The sequence below is a fragment of the Pseudorca crassidens genome, chromosome 9, assembly GCF_039906515.1.
Source record: "Pseudorca crassidens isolate mPseCra1 chromosome 9, mPseCra1.hap1, whole genome shotgun sequence".
Taxonomy (NCBI): domain Eukaryota; kingdom Metazoa; phylum Chordata; class Mammalia; order Artiodactyla; family Delphinidae; genus Pseudorca; species Pseudorca crassidens.
Genome location: NC_090304.1, coordinates 28849005 through 28872741, shown reverse-complemented (window position 1 = coordinate 28872741; position 23737 = coordinate 28849005). Strand labels below are relative to the sequence as shown.

The 23737-nt window shown below is 38.9% G+C and overlaps 1 long non-coding RNA gene across 2 annotated transcripts; it reads right to left on the bottom strand.

Annotated features, from left to right (window-relative positions):
* Positions 1-341: 341 nt before the first annotated feature.
* On the bottom strand, positions 342-20439 carry LOC137230332 (uncharacterized). 2 transcript variants are annotated; one of them, XR_010946102.1, is made up of 4 exons: positions 19434-20439; positions 18214-18295; positions 13008-13112; positions 342-7140 (listed from the first exon to the last, which is right to left on the bottom strand). It is a non-coding gene; the product is annotated as an uncharacterized lncRNA (long non-coding RNA). The 2 variants fall into 2 exon arrangements; XR_010946101.1 differs by lacking the exon at positions 19434-20439 and having other exon boundaries at positions 18214-19310.
* Positions 20440-23737: the final 3298 nt, after the last annotated feature.

Genomic DNA, 23737 nt, shown 5'->3' with positions numbered 1-23737 from the left:
TTTTTTCTTTAGATTCCATATATATGTGTTACCATACGGTATTTGTTTTTCTCTTTCTGACTTACTTCACTCTGTATGACAGATTCTAGGTCCATCCACCTCACTACAAATAATTCAATTTCATTTATTTTTATGGCTAGGTAATATTCCATTGTATAAACATTCCACATCTTTTTTTTTTTTTTTAACATCTTTACTGGAGTATAATTGCTTTACAATGGTGTGTTAGTTTCTGCTTTATAACAAAGTGAATCAGTTATACACATACATATGTTCCCATATCTCTTCCCTCTTGCATCTCCCTCCCTCCCACCTTCCCTATCCCACCCCTCTAGGTGGTATCAAAGCACTGAGCTGATCTCTCTGTGCTATGCAGCTGCTTCCCACTTGCTATCTACCTTACATTTGGTAGTGTATATATGTCCATGCCACTCTCTGACTTTGTCACAGCTTACCCTTCCCCCTCCCCATATAAGTCCATTCTCTAGTAGGTCTGTGTCTTTATTCCTGTCTTACCCCTAGGTTCTTCATGACCTGTTTTTTTTTTCTTAGATTCCATATATATGTGTTAGCATACGTTATTTGTTTTTCTCTTTCTGACTTACTTCACTTTGTATGACAGACTCTAGGTCCATCCACCTCACTACAAATACCTCAATTTCATTTCTTTTCATGGCTGAGTAATATTCCATTGTATATATGTGCCACATCTTCTTTATCCATTCATCTGTTGATGGACAGTTAGGTTGCTTCCATGTCCTGGCTATTGTAAATAGAGCTGTAATGAACATTTTGGTACATAACTCTTTTTGAATTATGGTTTTCTCAGGGTATATGCCCGGTAGTGGGATTGCTGGGTCATATGGTAATTCGATTTTTAGTTTTATAAGGAATCTCCATACTGTTTTCCATAGTGCCTGAATCAATTTACATTCCCACCAACAGTATATGAGGGTTCCCTTTTCTCCACAACCTCTCCAGCATTTATTGTTTGTATATTTTTTGAGGATGGCCATTCGGGCTGGTGTGAGGTGATACCTCATGGTGGTTTCGTTTGCATTTCTCTAATGATTAGTGATGTTAAGCATCCTTTCATGTCTTTGTAAGCAATCTGTATATCTTCTTTGGAGAAATGTCTATTTAGATCTTCCCATTTTTAGATTGGGTTGTTTGTTTTTTTTGATATTGAGCTGCATGAGCTGCTTGTATATTTTGGAGATCAATTCTTTGTCAGTTGCTTCATTTGCAAATATCTTCTCCTATTCTGAGGATTGTCTTTTGGTCTTGTTTATGGTTTCCTTTGTTGTGCAAAAGCTTTGAAATTTCATTAGGTCCCATTTGTTTACTTTTGTTTTTATTTCCATTTCTCTAGGAGGTGGGTCAAATAGGATCTTGCTGTGACTTATGTCATAGAGTGTTCTGCCTATGTTTTCCTCTAAGAGTTTTATAGTGTCTGGTCTTACATTGAGGTCCTTAACCCATTTTGAGTTTATTTTTGTATATGATGTTTGGAAGTGTTCTAATTGCATTCTTTTACATGTAGCTGTCCAGTTTTCCCAGCACCATTTATTGAAGAGGCTGTCTTTTCTCCATTGTATATTCTTGCCTCCTTTATCAAAGATAAGGTGACCATATGCGTGGGTTTACTTCCGGGCTTTCTATCCTCTTCCATTGATCTATATTTCTGTTTTTGTGCCAGTACCAACTCTCTTGATTACTGTAGCTTTGTAGTATAGTCTGAAGGCAGGGAGCCTGATTCCTCCAGCTCCGTTTTTCTTTCTCAATTGCTTTGGCTATTCATGGTCTTTTGTGTTCCCATAAAAGTTGTGTAACTTTTTGTTCTAGCTCTGTGAAAAATGTCATTGGTACTTTGATAGGGATTGAATTGAATCTGTAGATTGCTTTGGGTAGTACAGTCATTTTCACAATGTTGATTCTTCCTGTCCAAGAACATGGCATATCTCTCCATCTGTTTGTCTCATCTTGAATTTCTTTCATCAGTGTCTTATAGTTTTCTGCATACAGGTCTTTTGTCTCCTTAGGTAGGGTTATTCCTGGTATTTTATTCTTTTTGTTGCAGTGGTAAATGGGAGTGTTTCCTTAAATTCTCTTTCAGATATTTCATCGTTAGTGTATAGGAATGCAAGAGATTTCTGTGCATTAATTTTGTATCCTGCTACTTTACCAAATTCATTGATTAGCTCTAGTAGTTTTCTGGTAGCATCCTTAGGATTCTCTATGTATAGTATCATGTCATCAGCAAACTGACAGTTTCACTTCTTCTTTTTTGTTTTGAATTCTTTTTATTTCTTTTTCTTCTCTGATTGCTGTGGCTAAAACGTCCAAAACTATGTTGAGTAATAGTGGTGAGAGTGGGCAACCTTGTCTTGTTCCTGATCTTAGTTGAAATGGTTTCAGTTTTTTACCTTTGAGAATGATGTTGGCTGTGCGTTTGTCATATATGGCCTTTATTATGTTGAGGAAAGTTCCCTCTATGCCTACTTTCTGGAGAGTTTCTATCATAAATAGGTGTTGAATTTTGTCAAAAGCTTTTTCTGTATCTGTTGAGATTATCATATGGTTTTTGTCCTTCAGTTTGTTAATATAGTGTATCACATTGATTGATTTGCGTATATTGAAGAATCCTTGCATTTCTGGGATACGCCACTTGATCATGGTGTATGATCCTTCTAATGTGCTTTTGGATTCTGTTTGCTAGTATTTTGTTGAGGATTTTTACATCTATGTTCATCAGTGATATTGATCTGTAGTTTTCTTTTTTTGTGATATCTTTGTCTGGTTTTGCTTTTCTAAGAATTTGTCCATTTCTTCCAGGTTGTCCATTTTATTGGCATACAGTTACTTGTAGTAATCTCTCGTGATCCTTTGTATTTCTGCAGTGTCAGTTGTTGCTTCTCCTTTTTCATTTCTAATTCTGTCGATTTGAGTCTTCTCCCTTGTTTTCTTGATGAGTCTGGCTAATGGTTAATCAATTTTATTTATCTTCTCAATGAACCAGCTTTTAGTTTTATTGATCTTTGCTATCGTTTCCTTCATTTCTTTTTCATTTATTTCTGATCTGATCTTTATGATTTCTTTCCTTCTGCTAACTTTGGGGATTTTTTGTTCTTCTTCTCTAATTGCTTTAGGTGTAAGGTTAGGTTGTTTATTTGAGGTATTTCTTGTTTTTTCAGGTAGGATTGTATTTCTATAAACTTCCCTCTTAGAACTACTTTTGCGGCATCCCATAGGTTTTGGGCTGTCGTGTTTTCATTGTCATTTGTTTCTAGGTATTTTTTGATTTCCTCTTTGATTTCTTCAGTGATCTCTTGGTTATTTAGTAGCATATTGTTTAGCCTCCATGTGTTTGTAATTTTTACAGTTTTTTTTTCTGTAATTGATATCTAGTCTCATAGTGTTGTGGTTGGAAAAGATACTTGATATGATTTCAATTTTCTTAAATTTACCAAGGCTTGATTTGTGACCCAAGGTATGGTCTATCCTGGAGAATGTTCCACGAGCACTTGAGAAGAAAGTGTATTCTGTTGTTTTGGATGGAATGTCCTATAAATATCAACTACGTCTATCTTGTTTAATGTGTCATTTAAAGCTTGTGTTTCCTTACTTATTTTCATTTTAGTTGATCTGTCCATTGGTGAAAGTGGGGCGTTAAAGTGCCCTACTATGATTGCGTTACTGTTGATTTCGCCTTTTATGGCTGTTAGCATTTGCCTTATGTATTGAGGTGCTCCTATGTTGGGTGCATAAATATTTACAGTTGTTATATCTTCTTCTGGATTGATCCCTTGATCATTATGTAGTGTCCTTCTTTGTCTCTTGTAATGTCTTTATTTTAAAGTCTATTTTATCTGATATGAGAATTGCTACTCCAACTTTCTTTTGATTTCCATTTGCATGGAGTGTCTTTTTCCATTCCTTCACTTTCAGTCTGTATGTGTCCCTAGGTCTGATGTGGGTCTCTTGTAGACACCATATATAGGGGTCTTATTTTTGTATCCATTCAGCCAGTCTGTGTCCTTTAGTTGGAGCATTTAATGCATTTACATTTAAGGTACTTGTCAATATGTATGTTCCTATTACCATTTTCTTAATTGTTTTGGGTTGGTTTTTGTAGGCCATTTCCTTACTTGTGTTACCTGACTAGAGAAGTTCCTTTAGCATTCGTTGTAAAGCTGATTTGGTGGTGCTGAATTCTCTTAACTTTTGCTTGTCTGTAAAAGTTTAATTTCTCCATCGAATCTGAATTAGATCCTTGCTGGGTAGAGTAATCTGGGTTGTAGGTTTTTCCCTTTCATCACTTTAAATATGTCCTGTCACTCCCTTCTGGCTTGCAGAGTTTCTGCTGAAAGATCAGCTGTTAACCTTATGGGGATTCCCTTGTATATTTTTTGTTGCTTTTCCCTTGCTGCTTTTAATAGTTTTTCTTTGTATTTCATTTTTGGTAGTTTGATTAATATGTGTCTTGGTGTGTTTCTGCTTGGATTTATCCTGTATGGGACTCTCTCTGCTTCCTGGACTTGATTGACTATTTCTTTTCCCATGTTAGGGAAGTTTTCAACTATAATCTCTTCTAATATTTTCTCAGACCCTTTCTTTTTCTCTTCTTCTTCTGGGACCCCTATGATTCGAATGTTGGTGCATTTATTGTTGTCCCAGCAGTCTCTGAGACTGTCCTCAATTCTTTTCATCCTTTATTCTTTATTCTGCTCTGCAGTAGTTATTTCCACAATTTTATCTTCCAGGTCACTTATCCGTTCTTCTGCATCAGTTATTCTGCTATTGATTCCTTTAGAGAATTTTTAATTTCATTTCTTGTGTTGTTCATCATTGTTTGTTTGCTCTTTAGTTCTTCTATGTCTTGTGAAACGTTTCTTGTTTTTCTCCATTCTATTTCCAAGATTTTGGATCACCTTTGCTATCATTACTCTGAATTCTTTTTCAGGTAGACTGCCTATTTCCTCTCCATTTGTTTGGTCTGGTGGGTTTTTACCTTGCCTCTTCATCTGTTGCATATTTCTCTGTCTTACCAGTTTGTTTAACTTACTGTGTTTGCAGTCTCATTTTTGCAGGCTGCAGGTTCGTAGTTCCCATTGTTTTTGGTGTTTGCCCCAGTGCGTACGGTTGGTTCAGTGGGCTGTGTAGGATTCCTGGTGGAGGGGACTGGTGCCTGTGTTCTGGTGGGTGGGGTTGGATTTTGTCTTTCTGGTGGGCAGGGATGTGTCTGGTGGTGTGTTTTGGGGTGTCTGTGAGCTTAGTATGATTGTAACCAGCCTCTCTGCTAATGGGTGGGGTTGTGTTCCTGTCTTGCTAGTTGTTTGGCATGGGGCGTCCAGTAACTGAGCTTGCTGGCCGTTGGGTAGAACTGGGTCTTAGCGTTGAGATGGAGATCTCTGGGAGAGCTCTTGTCAATTGATATTACATTGGGCCAGGAAGTCTGGTGGTCCAGTGTCCTGAACTCAACTCTCCCACCTCAGAGACTCAGACCTGACACCAGGCCAGAGCACTAAGACCCTGTCAGCCACATGGCTCAGAAGAAAAGGGAGAAAAAGAGAAAGAAAAAAAAATTTTTAATAAATAAATAACTTGAATTAAATAATTAAAATTTAAAAATTATTAAAATAAAAAAATTAAGTTTATAATAAAAGAAGAGAGTATCAAAACCAATAAACAAATCCACCAATGATAACAAGAACTAAAAACTATACTAATATAAACATAAAAATCAGAAACAAGTCAGTCACTGACAGCCAACCCCAAGTCTACAGTTGCTCCCAACGTCCACTGCCTCAATTTTGGGTTGATTTGTTGTCTATTTAGTTATTCCACAGATGCAGGGTACCTCAAGTTGCTTGTGGGGATTTAATCCACTGCTCCTGAGGCTGCACAGAGAAATTTCCCTTTTTCTTCTTTATTTGCACAGCTCCGGGGGTTCAGCTTTGGTTTTGACCCCACCTCTGCGTGTAGATTGCCCTCAGGCATCTGTTCCCGCCCAGACAGGAGAGCCTTAAACAGCAGCTGATTAGGGGGCTCTGGCTCACTCATGCCATGGGGAGGGAGGGGTACAGTTGCGGGGCCAGCCTGCGGCGGCAGAGACTGACATGACTTTGCAACAGCCTGAGGTGCGCCGTGTGTTCTCCCGGGAAATTTGTCCCTGGATCACGGGACCCTGGCAGTGGCGGGCTGCACAGGCTCCCAGAAGGGGCAGTGTGGATAGTGACCTGTTTGCACACAGGCTTCTTGGTGGCCCCAGCAGCAGCCTTAGCGTCTCATGCCCGTCTCTGATGCCCGAGCTGATAGCTATGGCTCACGCCCATCTCTGAAGCTCATTTAGGCCATGCTCTGCCTTCTGTGGGCATACAGGGAACGAATCCCCTCTCCTCGCACACCCAGAAACAATGGTCTCTTCCCTCTTAGGCAGGTCCAGACTTTTCCCCGGACTCCCTCCTGGCTAGCCGTGGCGCACTAGCCCCTTCAGGCTGTGTTCACGCCGCCAACCCCAGTCCTCTCCCTGCGATACGACCCTGAGCCTCAGCTCCCAGCCCCCGCCCGCCCCAGCGGGTGAGCAGACAAGCCTCTCCGGTGGTGAGTGCTGGTCGGCCCTGATCCTCTGTGCGGGAATCTCTCCTCTTTGCCCCCCGCACCCTTGTCGCTGTGCTCTCCTCCACGGCTCCGAAGCTTCCCCCCTCCGCCACCTGCAGTCTCCGCCCGCGAAGGACCTTCCTAGTGTGTGGAAACCTTTCCTCCTTCACGGCTCCCTCCCACTGGTGCAGGTCCCGTCTCTATCCTTTTGTCTCTGTTTTTTCTTTTTTCTTTTGCCCTACCCAGGTACGTGGGGAGTTTCTTGCCTTTTGGGAGGTCTGAGGTCTTCTGCCAGCATTCAGTAGGTGTTCTGTAGGCGTTGTTCCACATGTAGATGTATTTCTGATGTATTTGTGGGGAGGAAGGTGATCTCCACGTCTTACTCCTCCACCATCTTGAAGGTCTCCTAACTGCTTCTTAATCGGTCCAGTCTGCTTTAAGTCATTTTTGCCTTAAAGTCACATGTACTGTGTCCAGATCGTCTCAGCACCACAGTGTTCTCTCAGGGCTGCCTCCTTGAAGTAGCTCCCACTGTGGAAACTGGGAAAGATGCACATCCCAAAGATGAAGGAGGAGGTGAGGAACCTCTGACTGCAGAATCTAGCTTCCTCCCTTTCTTTTTTATTTTGTAACCCTTTAAAGTACACCAGCCAGCATCCTAGCAATTGCCAAATCTGTATATATGTAAGTGTGTGTGTGATTTACCTGCATGTGAATACCCTGACAGTGACATCATACTTAACCATTACTATCCTCCATGAGCTATATTTACAGAGAAAATTAAGCAGAAACCTGATTTTTATAAATAATATTTTTCTTTTTTTTCAGTGCAGGGGTTTTTGAGAGTTGCTATGTGATCACACACTTGTAGCTTTATTCCTCAGATTGTAATGCTGAAACCACGCTGTCCTTAACGCTTGCACTGTCTTATTCAGAAAGAGCATTTTAATTAAAGGGCCACTGGTGGCAATGGTGGGGTGGGGCCTGGGGAGGAGAGTGGATTTTAGAATGTCCCATAGCCACAAACACATCATGCTATTTAAGTTATATCTTTAACCATTGCAGTTTGCAATCATCAAAATGAAAAAGAAGCCAGAAGAGGGGAAAATGACATCTTTTAAAAAAGAGTGAAGGGATTGATTTTTACATCAGTCACTTGAATGAGTGATTCTCTCCAGAGGGTGCAGGGAGGAGGCTCCTCTCTAAATGCTAGGGGTGTCTATGGATTTGAATAATGGATTAGGAAGTGCACACACATCACAATTTTCAGATTTCTCCTGCTGAATCAGGACAGCTTGTCCAAAGCACCAGGAAGAAAGCTATTCTTTACCTTGGAAACACTGTGACAGGGGACCCAAATAATGACATTGTAATAGAGGGGAAGTCCCCAAAGACCCGTGTGTATGAGGCTGAGCTAGAATGATCAGAGGCAGTTAGCTATAGGTGGATGGGTCTCTGAGCTCTTTACTGATTGTCATTTTCTTTCCGTTAGGGTGGGCATGTGTGGGGAAAAGGGACTGCAAATTCTGAATGCTTTAGGGAGAACAGGTTGTCGAGGGTGGGGAGGGGGGAGAGATCCTAAATATTTTCTGACTAGAGTGTCTGATGGTACTGTCCTTTGAGACCCCCACGCTGCCAGCCTATTACTCATTTCCAGAGTGAATTATCACTTTCGTAAACATCCAAAGTTTATATGACATCTGAATTGAAGCCTAAGAATCACTTGTAAAAAAATGATGCTGTTCAGACTAAAGAATTGGACATTGTGTTAAAATCCACCCCTATAGCTTAGGAAAGGATTATATATTAAAATGTAGGCTACAGGAGCTCATGTAAACAATCCAGACCTTCAACACTTTCTCTGAAGGGAAAATTTTTTTTAACCTTGAGAGATTAGGCGGAAAGCTGTAAGAAAGGGTTGGCTGCTTGGAAAGAAGAGGGTACACTTTTGAGTGGAAAGGGGAGTATAACGAGTCATTTTTCTGGTCAATGAACACCACCAAACAGTTGCAGGGATGGAGGCAACCATCTTCCATCTCTTTCAGAACAAAAAACTGAGCGAACAGTCACATGTGAGGCTATGTAAACAGGACACTTCTGATCCCAGGATTTAACAAAGACAGTGCCAGGAAAATGAGTCACTCAAGCATCACCACAAAAGCCAAGGCTGAGGTTGGGGCTGAGTCATTTGAGAATCAGATCTAAATTCACGTCCCTGCCTCCTTGTCCAGCTCCCTTGTATGGCGCAGGTGAAATGGACTCCCAGCTGCGTCTCCTGTGAACATTGACTGTGTGGATAAATAAGCCAGAAAATCTAGGGTTTTTGAAAAGAGTTTTCTTAACTGTAATTTTTCTCACTGAATTAGCCAAGTCAGCCTCTCCGCCCTCCTTTTCTTTCTCCAGAGCTATCCAGACTGGTGTTTAGATTGGGGAGAAACTATACCCAAAACGATGGTTAACACACTCTGAGGAGTCCTCAATAATTAATGCATAGAATTATCCACATGCCCATCCGGCCAAATCACTACTGTTGGGTAAATAACAATTTGTGTACACAGAACATCTTTCCTCTGCCTCCTAAAGCAAGTCCTTGGTTTCCGGAAGAGCTCTCTGACTGCCATGTTTAATGCTGGCATAGTGGGCCAACAGGCCTAAAACAAGTCACTGCCTAAGACATAATCACTGCTCTCAGAGAACTAATCGTCTTTTCAGTAAGATAAATTAGGTAAGCATATAACTTTCAAAGATAACCCAACAATAAAATAAAAGAATTTTGAGAGGATCAGGGTAAGTATATAGACAAAGTTATAGGAGTCTCAACAATAAATGTTCTAAATTATGTATCTATATTGTTGGTCAAAGAGTACAAACATCCAGTTACAAGATGAATAAGTTTTGGGGACCTAGTGTACAGCATAGTGATTGTAATTAGTAATACTGTATTACATACTTGAAAGTTGCTATGAGAGTAGATCTTCAATGTTCTGACCACAAAAAGAAATGGTTATTATGTGACCTGATGCAGGTATTAGTTAATGCTATGGTGGGAATCATTTTTCAACATTTAAGGGTATCAAAACAACACAGACACTTTCAACTTAATGTTATCTGTCAATTATATCTCAATAAAGCTGGAAAAATAAATGAAATGTATATATATATTACATAAATACACACACACACACACACACACACACACACACACACACACACATATAAGGTATTTGTGTGTGTGTGGAGTCCGAGATGGATTTTAAAACTGCAATGGGATGATATTGAAGCTCTTCAAAATGGACAACATGGCAATACTGAGACAGGCAGGAAAGCAGAAGGAAGATAACTCTATTCGTAATGGAACACAGGTTAGCCTGAAGTGCAAAGAGGATACTGTTTTTGACCTGCAAGTAAGTGCCATGCCAGCCACTTTGAAATGTTTCTTTAACCCCCGCAATTCCTCGCAAAGCTGGTACTGAGCCGCTCTCTAGGATGGCCAAGCTTACACGTGAGTAGAGGAGTCAGGATTTGTAACCAATTTTTTCCTGACTTCAAAGTTTGTGCTGTTTACATTTCACATGTTAGGTTAAGGCAGATACATTTAGAAACTGGCAGCTTCTACTTTTCCAATGTCTCAAATCATGTAATAAAGTCAAACAGGCAAAAGACTTGCATGTTATTAGAGAATTTCTACGTGCATAGGATTAAAACATATAAACTATCCCAAACTTCAGCTTTTAGCAACAATTCTTCATTCACGTGTTTTCATTTTTTCTCATGTCTCATTTCCGTTGAGCACAGTAAGTGTCAACCAGCTTGAGTTCAGTGAGGGTTTGAGGCTAAAGACTTACCTGTTTCCCAAAACCTAATGATTTTCACCTTTGTCTCAATTTTACTAAGTTAAGGAAACCTACTTTTTTATCACTGGCCTGAAGTTCATCCTTCTTTTTTTATTTTATATTTTTAATTTAAGGGAAAGACATAAATAAAGCATTTAAATAGTTGTAAGCACTGTTGACAAAGATGGTGGCACTGATCAAAGTATTTTGCTGGCTAGAAAGAAAACACCTGCCTCTAAGGTATCAAATGTTCACTTGGGAGTTGAACTGTAGAAATCCCAAATCCTAGGGCAGAAAGAAGCTTCAGGTTGTCAAATAATGTACATGTGAAAAAAGAGGAATTGTAAACAGCCAGTTCTAAGCATGCCAGTGTCACTTATCATAAAATGGATCCGTGCATTTTTAATGATCTGGAAATGTGGAGAATACTCTTTTCTCTTTTAAAGTACAATAATTTTGTATTAATTTACTCATATACATGAGGCATTCTGTTGAGAATATAATCCTAAGCACACCAAAAAACCCTTTAAGTCCTCCTCTAAGACAAAGTTTGAAAAACATGTTTATGTTATATTTGACATATGACATTTGATGCATATATCAGTCAACAGACTTATTATATTTTTGTAGACTTGGTGTGACATTGAAATTCTAATTTCTTGGTAGCCTATAGGGGACTTATATCTCTCCTAGAGCAATAAAATTATAGGAGCAAGTTCCCTTGAGATGGTTGGGTTGGAATAAGTAGAATTTCTTACAGTCTATAGAAATGAATCTAAAGAAATACGTATCTTTAGTTTTGTTATGGATAAAATGAACTAGCATTCACGATAAGAAAAATGATCAAATTTATCAGCTGGAATGCGTTTTCATTTATATTCTGAAGAATATTTGCTATCAATAATGATTACTTAAGGTCAGGGATACCTATCTATTTACCTCTCTGCCTCTTTATCATATTTCCAGAGGGGTATAGTTTTAGATATATATATATATACATACACATCTATACATACATATTTATCAGCTATGAATTTTAGTTCACAATCAGAAGATGCAAGAGATTATCGTGCTTCGTTTTTCTCTAAGTCAGATTTAATTGCCTCAGAGTTTTCACCAGTGAAATACAGGAATTTCAATTTGAGTGATTTGGGGGCTCTCTACCTACCTACAGGGATTGAAATATGGAGAAGGCTGCAGTCTTCCATGGAGGTTGTCATTGTTAAAATTGCTCCTATGGCCACATGATGCTGTTCTCAATGGCCAGTCCTAGCCATCTGGCTCGTTAAAACTACTGCTCTTCGCTGGCTCTGATATGACCCTTAAAGAAATGCCCCTATTAACTTGATGTCTCACAGCTGTTCCCTTATCTGGGGTCTCAGCCATGCCACCAGTCTCAGCCACCCCATCATCTGTCTCCCCCCAATCTAGGGAGGAGTTAAAATTTTCTTGATAGGATGGAAGCTTCCACCTCCCCTATTCAAAGTGCTTCCTTCTGTCACCCCTAATCTTCCCCCTCCTTAGCCTTTTGAAACATAACAACATTCTTGTTATTAACTTCCTCTGTTATATATGGAACTTTCATGCTGTATAATTTGAAGGTTTATTTCTCACTAACCTATTCTGAAAAATGTTGGAGGCTGTTTACTCCATTCAACAATGTCATACTAGTTATGAATATGCATTAGGTCACCGTGCATCTGAACAGGCGATGCTTAAAGGTCTGACGTCCAACTTTTATTTTAAACTATGTTTAAGCAGGCAAATAATTTGACTCCAAACATTTGCCTTTCATCTTTCCCTTCCCTCAACTCCCTGGACAAAGAAACCAGGAGCTAGACAAGCTGACCTGATATGTTATTAAAATGACTGCCTCCGCCATTGAGTTGTCCAGATAATTAATTTAAAACTCAAACTGCATGGTGTCAGGTAGACATATCCTTTTTCAAAGATCGTTTGATCCTGGATACTGGGCACCTCAAAAACTTACAGTAGAAAAAAAGAACCCTAGTTGTTAAAATAGCCTTGTATAGTTGCTATAAACAGAATTTTTTAACACCAAACTGTACAGTGAGTACAGTGTTTAAATCCACAAAGAAGCTTTAAATAGAGTATTTCAGTAATACAACATCTTGTGTTTTCATATTTCCCATCATATTCAAAAATATTCTTCAACATAAAGAAAAAGTACAATATATTTGCATAGAAGGAATTGAGTTGAAAACACCAGAGACTATAAAGAAACTGGAATAATAAAATACAGTACTTTCTGTATATTCTAAAAGTGAGTGTTTATACTTATAACTTATTATATACAGAATTACTATCAAATTCATGATTTAAAAAAAAATAAGTAGCAATGAGCAATGTTTTTTTTAAATCTGGAGTCACAAGGATTAAGCTATGATTATTTTCTTGAAGACATGTAGATGTCAAAGTGATGCATAGCCTTATTGATTATTCTTTCCAGAGAGGAAAAAATCTAAGCAAAGTAATATAAAGTAAAATAAATCTCGTAATCACTGAAAAATTAAGGACTTGTTTATACATCTAAAGATAAGGAAATCTACTCACTTTTTACAAAAATATCCTGCTTTCTTTAGAATTACTTATCACATGAAAATGATTAGGCATTTTTATTTTTATAATAAAGCTTGCAATTCATCCGTGTTACACGTCCTTGAAGAAAAGGAAAGAGAAAAGTGGTTTGTGGGTTGCTTCAGGCAGCATATTCCTTATTCACTCAATAAATATGTATTGTGTTAGTTACTAAGCACATAGCTGAGAATAAGACAGACACAGTCTAATCCCTCATACAGTCAAACCCAGGCCATTATTAAATTAATAATGATTATGCTTCAAAGTGCATATAGACACAGTTTTTTGATTTTGAATTAACCAATTGTTTTTCCCAGATGTGCATACTAGGAATACACGAGTACAGAAACATTGTATTTCTAGTAGCAGACTCGGCTTCACCACACATTATATGCACCCTGTTGTCTCTATGGTTTCATTTTTTCCAGGAAAGCTAGAAGGTCCTTTCAAAGATAACTATATAATTCAAATGAGAAAATTCAACAATTGAAAAGGAATATTTTACAGTTAATGAGGGGCCTTAGTTTATTTATGATCTACTCCTAGAGGTTGGTACAGAAAAGTAGTTCTCTTCTTACACACTCCAATAGTATTATTTTAGAAAAACCATCAATTTGAAATCTTTTGAAGATAGAATAGAATTGGAAGTTGTTACAGTAAGCTATTACGGCATAACAAACAAAGCCAAACTTAATTGAATAAAACATAAATTATTTTATTATGTTCATATATTCTGTGGGTCAGGAATTTGGAAAAGGCACAGCATAGATGGCTTATTTCTGCTCAACAATTTCTGAGATCTCGGCTGAGAAGACTCAAAAACTTGAAGTAACTTGAAGGCTAGGACTGGAATCATCTGAGATCTCACTTAATCACAGGTTTAGACATTGATGTCAGCTATGGCTGGATCTCACTGGGGGCTGTCACCCAGATCACTTACATGTGGCCTTTCTATGTCATCTTTCTTTCTCGTCACAGCCTGGTGCCTAGGGAGTAAAAGTGAGCTTCCAGGGAGAAACCTATCACCCTATATGACTAGTCATGTAGTGTCACTCTCACCATAGACATAGACCTACACAGATTCAAGGGGCCAGAGATGCCATACCTTAATAGGACAAACATTAGTATCACCATGTAAGGGAAAGAGCTATCTTGTTATGACCATGTTGGAAAACTCTGTCCACCACAGAGGCAACTAAAAATTTAAGACTTGTATTTCTCATCACGTGTTTTGTTTATGAGCATTATGGCATGCTGGATTCTTTTGCAAGACTGAAGGACTTTAATAATAATAATAACAATATTAATAAGCATTTAATGTATATTAATATAATGATATATAAATGTAACAAAATAAAAACAGTAATAACTTTTTTGTATCATGACTGAAAATTTCTCTAAACATAAATTTTATGACTCGCTAGTGTATCATAAACCAATTTAGTAGATAGAAATTTAAGGTCTAATGTTTTTAAATAATTGAAATATATGTTAGAATAAAATGGGAAGTATGAGAATGCATTACACATAATCAGATAAGTATTGCTTCAAGAAACTTTTAATTGTGTGTGTGTGTGTGTGTGTGTGTGTGTACCTGGCTGTGAATTAAACGTGTGTCTCTCCAATTTTTAGTCAAAAAAGGTTGAAAGCCACTTCCCGAAGCTATAGTAAGGAACTTCTGGAAAATATTGCAAATTGTGAACAAGAAAAACTAAACAAGATACTTAATTACGTAAGATTGTTGCTTATAAACTGGTTAAATTAGGTTATTTGTCGGTGAAAATTATTTTACTCTTAAAATAGGGTAAGATCCTTGCTTATGCAGACAACTGAATGTGTCCATTCAGGATGCCTTAAGTTTAAATGATAAAACCAAATTTCTGCATACAAAGCCAGAATTTTTGTATTCTTTGTATAAGGAAAGGGGCTGGGGGAAGGATAAAAGCAGATCTTTGAAAGTAACTAAAAGTCATTAAAAAACAAGGTTAAAAAGATGGAGAACATAGCTCCTGTTTTATTTTTCTGAAAAGCCATTCCTACCAGATCTCCCATTTTCTGAAATAATATAGAACATGCTCTATATGAGCATTTATAAATGAGGATCTTATGGTAAATTTTGGCACCTTGGGCCATAAATGAACCCTGTCCAGAGAGTTAAGGTGAGGAATGTTGGTGGATGCCACATATAGTTGATAATGTTCCCAGTGGACTTTTCCACATGAGAAAAAGTTTTAAGAGTGTGGCCTCAGTATCCTAGGTTGAAATGTGCCAGTTAAGTAGCTGTCCTACAATTAGAAGAAATGTCCAATAAACTGGAAATGCATGACTTTGAAAGATTGGAGAGTTGGTCTTTGCAAATATGAGATCAATTCTACACTAGATCCAACTGACACAGTGATATCTGTAAAAGGTAAATATGAATTAGCTAATGAGGATCATTCATTCATGCCTTTATGTTTATCAGATATATACTGACTGCCTACTACATGCCAGTCACCATGCCAGACCTAGGGTTTGCAATAATAAGCACAACAGGTAAGTTCCTTGCTCTCATGAAGTTTGCACTGAAAGTTCAATTGTAGAGAATGACTGTGAGAAGTGATTCACCTACAGTATTTCACATGTTTTTTTTTTTCTTTATCTCTTTGTGCAAATAAATTTTCCTATCCCCATATATTTTCTATCAAGGCAGTCACCAAAAGTTACCATGAGCGACACTGCAGATATATTATAACAGGTTAAGAAGTTTTAAAAATACCTTTTTGCTTCGTTTTCATGTTAAAAAGTATGAAATAGTTTAAGTGAAATCAATCATTATCAGCAAAATAATGGTTAACCCTATGGACCAGAAATCTTAGCCAAAGCAGGTTTCCATAGTCTTTGACTCTAAGTCACTATTATAAAACCACAAACATTAAAAGTCTCTAGGCCTTATTTTCTTCACTAAGGTCAAGTATCTTTTATTACCATTTAAAATAGTTGGCCTTGTTTTGTTTTGTTTTCTCTTTGAAAGAGGAAGTGTGGGGAAATGATCAAGTGTCTCTTAGCCATGTTTAAACTGATTATACAATTTGTCTCAAGGGTATTCTTTGATAGAATTTTGTTAAAGAGAAAGTAGTCCTTTTCCTTATTAAGAGTGAATTGCTTTTAGAGTTTGTGTCCAAAATGTGTGTGTGTGTGTGTGTGTGTGTGTGTGCACGCGCAGCACGTGTGTGAGCGGGTAGCAGGGCGGGGCAGGAGGGGAGAGGAGAGAGATAAATTCATTTATTCTTCTTGTGCTTTAATTTTGAATCTGATCTTGCTAATATTACCATTCTTTCAGAGAAAAAAAGAAAGACAATTAGTACCAATCCTTAAATACTTATGACTGAAAGTCATGTTCAGTTAACCAATAGTTCACCCTCACTGAGCTCAAACACATCTATAGGATGGTTAATGAACAGGGTGATCTCACTTCCAAGTTTGCCTAGAAGAACTCCAATTTACACATCAGTTTTCCCAGAGTAATTATTAATTGTGTTTCTTTTAGCTCTCGAAACTGTCCTCATTTGGGCAATAAATTCTATGGTTGCCTTACTAGAGAGGGGCTGTAAAAAAAATAAGTTCTATTTGGTTTTAGCTTTTGTATAAAATAGAAGAAATTGCTGATGATCCACAGAATAATCGTTGGTACCTGAATCTTAATCTGGAAAAGTATTTCCTAAGTAGAAAACCTAGACTGAAGCCTCAACCTGCATGATAACGAGATACGTTTATTTTGGTGAAAGCCGGTAACTTTGAGAGGAGAATCATTTGAAGCCATACTTTGGGGATTGTTAGTGCCATGTGGATCAATCTGATGATACAGTTCATATACCATGCCTACCCCCAGACAAAATAAAACAAAACCAAAAGTGACACTGCTGAATCGGAAAATCTTCCCAGTCACCTTATGGGGCAGAATGATGAGATGGTGATGGTCGAGGTTTCAGGACCGGGATTTAGTCCTTACATCGCCCCTGACCGGAAGTGGGGTTGGGTAACCTTGGAAAATCACTCATCCCTTTGGGCTTCAAATTCAGCATCTATCAGCTGAAGAGGTTGGAGTCCATCTGGAGTTTTCAAACTTTAGCGTTTGTGGGTTTGTGTGCGTGGGGGGCGGGAGGGGGGAGGGGCGGTAGGGAGAGATGCCGGTCAGAATATCCAGAAGCTGTTTCTTTTCATTGTATCGCAGGGGGGAAAAAAATGAGAAAAAAAAAATGTAGATACAAGTGAACTACTTAGGTTGAAAGGGAAACAGAGGGCCCTGAGGCTCTGTTAATTGGACTTCCTCTTACCTCCTGTAGTAACTTGTGAAAGCTCTGAGGAACATATATTTCTTTGAAAAAAATGCTAGAAAAGATCATGGCTAGGTGCTTTCTTCATCAAAAATTCATAAGCATGGAGATTTCATTCCATGTTGGCACCTCTAAGGTCTCTTGCTGTGTTATTCAGGTATCATCAAGACCTCAATAGCTACTCATAATTTCAAAACTGGTGAGAAATTAGCAACTCTACAGTGATTAGTAATAATGAGGCATTGTGTTTATCTAGCACTGGAAGCTATTTCTTATATGGAATCCCTTTTTTGCAACCCAGGGCAACCATGGATGGTTGACAGAGAAAAAATGATTATTTCTGCTTTACTAACAAGGAAACTGAACTTCAAAAATATTAAGAGGGGCTTCCCTGGTGGTGCAGTGGTTGGGAGTCCGCCTGCCGATGCAGGGGACACGCGTTCGTGCCCCGGTCCGGGAGGATCCCACATGCCGCGGAGCGGCTGGGCCCGTGGGCCATGGCCGCTGAGCCTGCGCGTCTGGAGCCTGTGCTCCGCAACGGGAGAGGCCACAACAGTGAGAGGCCCGCGTACCGCAAAAAAAAAAAATTAAGAAGTATGTGCAAAGACAGACAACTTTTAAGAGATGAATGTAATTCATATTGCTTCTCTATCAAACGTGCCCCATTTCATATTCAAAATGATAAAAGAATGAATATGATTATTTTATTTATGGACTTTAAAGATGAGGACTTAAATATCTTATTGTTTAGAAACAGGATGAGATTCCTAAACCACAAAATTGGTGGCAAAGAAGAAAATTCATTAAGACAATTTTACGAAAGATAAAGTAACAAGTAACAGTAATAATGGCAAGTGGTTACTCACTGTGTTTGTTGCATCTTCAAAGTTCCTACCTCTATGGAAATAGAATTCAGCAAAGGAAGTGCTATCATACTCCTTTGGTAGGCTGGTGAATATGGAAGAAAACAGAGGCAGAATTAATGCTAAAGTGGAAAAAGCACTGCTTTTGAGGTCAGAAAGCCTAGGTATGTTTTGCACAAAGTAGCCTTATACTTTGGGTGAAATATTTCTCCATTTATCTAAGTCCTTATCCAAAGCCAGAGAGTGTTGGACTTAATCATTTTTAATTGCCTTTTAGCACAAATATTTTCTCATTTTAGAGTCCCCTTTAAGTTGATATGACCATTGATATAACTTGGGAGATCCAGGGGGAAAAAGCCAAGAAGTTTCACCCATACTATAGACTCACCTATTTGGCGGGGAAAAAAAGAGAATCCATTTCCTTGCTAGTAATGTCAGTTATCTCCATGGCAAGATTGAGATGCATGTTTTATCTGTCAGGAAATCCTGCCCATCCTTCATTATACTTATGGCTGTCAGGACTCTTGGAGGCAAATGACAGAAAGCCCAACTCAAACCAAAGTAATGAATAAAGGAAACCTATTGGCTTATACAAGCAAAAATGCCAAAGGTAGATAAGACTTGAGGTGGAAACTCAAAAGGTGTCATAAGGACATAGTCTCCATTTTTTACTCTGCTTGCATTTATTTGCAGGTTCCACAGGGTGTTTACATGGCTGCCAAAATCTTCAGGCATGAGTCATGCTACATCCAGATTCTCCAGAATCTTTCCAGTATCTCCAATACAGTTCCCCGAATTCACCTAGATTGGAGCATTTTGGCTTTATCCGCTAATCCTTTTAATCAACCATTCTCACCTGGGGGATGAAGCACCCTAACTGGCTAGGCTGACTAAGGAAGCAAATATTAATTCCCATGGACTTGACTGTTACTTATCTAGCATATGTCAGTTTCTCAAACTGACTTAAAATCGCCACAGCCACCTGCATAGCACTCTCCATAAATAAAGAACTTTTCTGCTTTATTTTTCTCCATAGCGCCTATCACCACCTGATGTACTTATTTTTACATTCTTATCTGTTTATTGTCTACTCCGCTTCAACTAGAACGTAAGCTGCATGAGAGGAGGGATTCTTTTTTTATCCCCTTACCTAGAAAAGAGCATGACATTTAAAATGGGCTTATTAATGAATATCCCTGTAAGAAACATATGTTATTACTCACCTCATGTAGATAAGGAAAGGAAACTAAGGCACAGAAATGTAAAAGTGTCCAAAACCATATCTCTATTAAGTAGCTGAGCTGGAATTCGCACCATGAAGTCTGTCTTGAGAGATCACACACTTAGTCATTATACCAGTTGGCAGGAGACCTTTTTTTATGTTATAACCACCATTTGGTAGCATTCTGAAATTATCAGTGACTTATGGACTGTTGACCTCAGTCTAAAATGAGGTCCTAACACGGAAGGTTATATCGTTTTGATAAAAGAACAATCCAACTTCCCTGAAAATTTGTTCAAATACTAACTCCATTTGCATATCCAAGTTCGAAGTGAATATTTAAGCCAAATCAGTATCATTAACTTTCACTTGATTGAGCTCAAACACCCCTAGGTAACTTTCTCAAACTTCTCCCATTCATAGATGACACAGCTGGGTACAAATTAGTCTCTAAAAATACTTTCACACAACCAGCTTGTTTTCTAGTCACTGTCTGCTTATGTGATGCTCATTCCATCTGTCAATAGATGTGAGTCACACATTCGACCTTTCAGCTTCACTTGCGCACATAAATTTCTTCCAATTTCCTGTGAAACAAACACTTTTAACTCTTTAGGGTATTGTAATTTGTACACAGGTCATTCAGGGATGATTCAAACAACAAAATAAGCCCTCCACTTTGTGACAAATTTACCTTGAGCCCTTTTTTGCAGGAATAGATTTTTCTTTTACTGTTTGACTAATAAATGTAGGTCTCTGTATAGAGACAGATATATGTATATAACTGTATTTGTATACATTTCTATATACCTGTAACCAAAGGTTCCAGTGGCTTTCCATGATGTAGGATAGCTAAACGCAAAACAGTTTTAAAGGAGGCACGTGTCCCCACTCACAAATTCCTGCTAACCCTCCCTTGGTCTATGTAGTCTTTTCTCTCATAATTCATGCTAAAGAAGACTTGAACTTTGAATGAGAAAGCAAAATTGTTCCCTCTCAAATGTTTACCTGTGATCATGACTGTTTTATCAAATCTGTCGAATCTTCCTTTTATTCTGACAACATACAATAAATAATCTAAGTTAGAAAGATATGTTGGAAGAAACACACCTCAATTTTGAGAAATTTTATTTGACTAAGTTTAAATGAAAACTAGTTCCATGATGTAACAAAACCCACAAAACTCTCCCCAAACCCTTTTATGATAAACAGCACAAAATAACTGAATAACAAAAAAGATGGAATTGACAACGGTAGCAAAAAAACAAACAAAACAAAACCAAAAAAATTGTTCTTATCTCAAAAGCTATTCTTACCCTGGACAAAAGAATAACAGGGGCTTCCCTGGTGGTGCAGTGGTTAAGAATCCACCTGCCAATGCAGGGGTACACGGGTTTGAGCCCTGGTCTGGGAAGATCCCCCATACCAAGGAGCAACTAAGCCTGTGAGCCACAACTACTGAGCCTGCATGCCACAACTACTGAGCCCATACGCCTAGAGCCCGTGATCCACAAGACAAGCCCGTGCTCTCACCACAATGAGAAGCCCGCACACCGCAACAAAGAGTAGCCCCCTCTCACTGCAACCAGAGAAAGCCCACGCGCAGCAATGAAGACCCAACGCAGCAAAAAATAAATAAATACATTTATTTAAAAAAAGAAAAAGAGGAAAAACAAAACCTTTTTCTTCTGTTTCCTCCTTAGTTACCAATCCCAGAGTGGCTGGAGCCATAGCGGGCTGTGGAAGGGAGCTGTACCTGCAAAGCGCCAAGAAAATGGAAAGGAGGTATTCTTTCTAGTTTTGTGCCAAAATTTTAAAGACCATCCCTCCGTGTCCATTTCTGTTTTACTTTATGTCTTCCCTTCCCTGTTCCTTGACAAATCTATTATCCTCAATAAAATTTTCCAACTGTACTTCCTATATTGTGGATACAGGTCTAGGACCATAGTTACTCAGAAGAAGGTCTATGATTATTAGTAATATAATAAAAACACCTCATCTGAGACACAAGGAGGTGATGGGACTTCCCCTGGTCACACACTCTGGATGTAGAAGCCAGAGATCCTGATTTACTGACCAAGTGTTCATTGGGTCCTGCCACACTGTTCCTCCCACATCTCTGTTTATGCTGGTAGAAGTGGGTGCTCTGACTCATTCTAGCAAAGAAGATAAACCGCAGTTTATTCTTAGTATAATTCCCAAATCCTGGTGTGATCACCCTTGAAAGTTTTCTTGTGTTACTTTTATGGTTAAGCCTGAAATGTAGGAGAAGGACAAAGTGGTCAGGAACCTAGGAGCAGCAGATAGCAACTGGGCACAACAACTGCTCAAGGGCTTCTGGAAACATATGGGAGTAAGTGGGAAATGGAGGAGATTTTAGTGTGGATGAAAACACGGCATCCATGGAGAATTGGAGACACACCTCATCCCAGCTTCGCTGACCCAGAAGTAAGGGGAAACAGAGCTCCATATGGCATAATGGAAATAACTGTCTGAAACAAGGTGGATCTGGAATCCAGTCTAACCTCTGTGACTGAATGGTCTTGCACAAATGGCTCAATTTCCTCAACTATGAAATGGAAAGAATGGGGGACAAGTTGGTCATAATAACTATCTTGAATTATTACAAGGATTAAATGACATGGGACACTGTCTTATTCACCGCTGTATCCACAATTTCTTGGTGTTATCAAGGAATTCTCCCCCAATTCCCTGGGTTTGGCGTATAGTGGGAGCTCTCTTAAGGTTAGTTGTTTCTCTCTGCTCTCTCTAAACTTCCTTTTTGCCCAAAAGTAATGGGTCTTCTTCCAATTTTATTCAGATTCATCATCTTGGGAATACGTGACTAGTGACAAGACTAATCAGTTTATTATTACGGCATGCCTAAGGAATAGAAAATTCTAAATGAAGGGCAAATCTGGAGCACAAACAGTGGTGGAGATGTCCAGGAAATAAGAAGAGACATGTAATGTGTGACAAGGCAAGCAGTCACAGGGTCTGTTGTTACAAAGGCCACCTCATTAAAGAAAGAGCCATAATATATCCCCAGAGAGCTTTGGCAATACCAAGTTCAGGAAAGCTTGTATTTCACTTAAAGACTAATGAAACTGATTACTAAGAGAACAAGACTAAAGTCCCAAACTAAAAAGAAAATATTCTACATATAAAACGCCTGCAGGGCTTCCGTGGTGGTGCAGTGGTTGAGAGTCCGCCTGCCGATGCAGGGGACACGGGTTCGTGCCCCGGTCCGGGAAGATCCCACATGCCGCGGAGCGGCTGGGCTGGTGAGCCATGGCCGCTGAGCCTGCGCGTCCGGAGCCTGTGCTCCGCAACGGGAGAGGCCACAACAGTGAGAGGCCCGCGTACCGCAAAAAAAAAAAAAAAATGCGTGCAAGTAGTTTGTAGCAGAAGAAGGGCCAAAATGATGTCAAATCTGATTTCAGATGTATCTAGAAGGAATAACCATTAAGATGATCAGCCTCTTTCCCCAGGCCCCCCAAAATAATCCAAGGAGACTTAACCAGAAAATGAAGAAAACAAAATGTTTGTTGAAAGTAAAACTTCCTGGCAAATCTAAAAAAAAAAAAAGAAAAAAGTGGTTCTGAAGAACCTAGGGGCAGGACAGGAATAAAGACACAGGTGTAGAGAATGGACTTGAGGACACAGGGAGGGGGAAGGGTAAGATGGGACGAAGAGAGAGAGTGGCATGGACATATATACACTACCAAATGTAAAATAGATAGCTAGTGGGAAGCAGCCGCATAGCACAGGGAGATCAGCTTGGTGCTTTGTGACCACCTAGAGGGGTGGGATAGGGAGGGTGGGAGGGAGACGCAGGAGGGAGGGGATATGGGGATATATGTATATGTATAGCTTATTCACTTTTTATACAGCAGAAACTAACACACCATTGTAAAGCAATTATACTCCAATAATGATATTAAAAAATTAATAAAATAAAATTAAAAAATAATAAAATACAAAACTTCCTGGCAGGAAAGTCTATCAAAATCATGACTATTTCTAAGAAGGTGATTCAGCCACCCTCCCAGGAGGCATATGAACCCAGGTTGCACAGAGGAACAGAACGTATATCATGGTGAATACTCTGCTCCCCCAATTCCCTGGGCATACACAGGCTATACCAACGATGTCTTTCCATCTTGATTTTCTGTGGTTTCAACACAAATTGCTTTGGGGGGTTCCTAACCCCTACTGAGCTTGTGAAGTTACCAATAGGTGACTAAATCAGTGGAAAAGCGAAAAGTAAGCGAGGCTCCCTAATTACCTTACCGTGTAAATATT